At 35.2% G+C, this 1,813-nt stretch overlaps 1 non-coding gene across 1 annotated transcript; it reads left to right on the top strand.

The window, feature by feature from the left end:
* The first annotated feature begins 1,451 nt into the window (after nucleotides 1-1,451).
* LOC116467726 (small nucleolar RNA U13) lies at nucleotides 1,452-1,553 on the top strand. Its single transcript, XR_004247929.1, has one exon. It is a non-coding gene; the product is annotated as a small nucleolar RNA U13 (small nucleolar RNA).
* Nucleotides 1,554-1,813: the final 260 nt, after the last annotated feature.

The raw sequence follows: 1,813 nt of genomic DNA, 5'->3' as shown, positions 1-1,813 counted from the left end.
TCATTTGAAGCACAACATTTATTAAAGAACAGGTAATGAAATTGTGGTTTACCAGGGGCTGGGGAAATGGGAAAATGTTGGTCAAAGTGAACGAAGTTTTAGTTGGACTAGAGGAATGAGTTCTGGAGATCTGTTATGTAGCATGGCAACTATAATTAGTAATAATGTATAGTATACTTGAAAATTGCTGAGAGTAGATTTTAAATGTTTTCATCACAAAAATAAGTATGTGAGGTGATGGATATGTTCATTAGCTTGATTCAAACATTCTGTATTTGATACATATATCAAACCATCACATTGCCCACCATAAGTATATACACTTTGTCATCTGTGAATTCACATAAACAAATAAATACAATTTTTGAAATCTTGTTTAAAAATGTAAACCTGGAAGGAACTGATTTTTTTCACAAAGGAGCATTTTATCACTGACATTGTTTGAAACTACAGTCTCATGGTGATAACATAAAGCAGACTAATGCTTGGCTGTCTTTACTGTTGTTTCCAAAACTGTCCACAGGCAATGCACTCCTTATTACCTGTACTCTGGATGGATTTCTTCCACTGCCTTATCCTTGTTATGCCATCTTAGCAACCCATGGCAGTAGCCTCTCTTGAAGAAGGCTGGTGATAGTTAAGACACCACAATTTGAACCCAAGCAGTCCAATTTAGTTTCTGCCCATCCCTGGGACCTCTTTAGTACCCTTGGGCCTCCATTTTCCTCAGTCTAGTAGAGATTATTCAGGGTGTCAGAGATGGGGGAGGATAACATCTCCATGGCTTCCATGCAAAAGTATGCCAGGCTCTCAATGTCCACACAGCTCTCTTGTGACCCCAACCCCCATACCCACACCCACGTGGCTGGATTTGAAAGGGTGTGGCCACCTGAAAAGATTTTACTTATCATTGTTGCATCTATATTCAAAGCGATTGATAAATCTTTTTTTTGGTAGTTAATTGTCTTGGTTTGGTATCAATGATATATTGTAGAACAAGTTGGAAATTTTCTAGCTCTCTGTTCTTCCAAACAAAGTAAATACAGCTCTTTGAAGTTGTTACAGATTTCACCAATAAAATTCTCTGGATTGGAACCTTTGGGTGGGGTACTATATGACTTAATTTTTTTAATTGAATAAAATTAAATTTAGCTTCTGTAAAAATTACATATGACACTTATAAATAATTTAATTAATACAGAAAAGGCAAAGATGAGAAAGATGAAAGTAAAATACTCAAATCCCATCACATGTGAATAATCATTAACATTCATACTTCTGTAAAAACCAAATAATGTATTTTTCAATAAAAGGATTAAACGTAACTTATCCAAATTTAATAGAATAAAAATAAACTGAAGTAAAACCAGTGAGATCACTTCATCCTCACATAAATGTTTCTTCACTCCATGAGATATTTCCCAACAAAAGATTCTTCTATGGTCTTCCAGATTCTTTTGTGGTTCAGAGCATGATAATTGGGTTTTCACGCTGCGTGTGAAATGAACCTCCCTCAAACCTTGTTAAGACGTCAGCACATTACCAATCTGCATGAAGATACCAGGGAAGATACCAAATCAAATACTCAGTGTAGAATCATTACATCTCATTAAAAACACAATATGATTTTAGGTAGTGTCAAGTGCTTACCTGCAGGGCTAGATGAATGCATTAGCAATTTCATTCTTCTTCCTATTTCAAGTATTTGTATTCTGTAACCATAATTCCCAAAGTTGTTTAGAATTTGTTTTATGTATAAATCAGTTCAAGGCTCACCACCAGTGCAGAGCCTTCATTTCTAAGCTCTTTATTT

Source organism: Hylobates moloch, unplaced genomic scaffold (assembly GCF_009828535.3).
Source record: "Hylobates moloch isolate HMO894 unplaced genomic scaffold, HMol_V3 SCAFFOLD_4, whole genome shotgun sequence".
Lineage (NCBI taxonomy): Eukaryota > Metazoa > Chordata > Mammalia > Primates > Hylobatidae > Hylobates > Hylobates moloch.
This window is presented reverse-complemented; position numbering and strand designations above follow the sequence as displayed.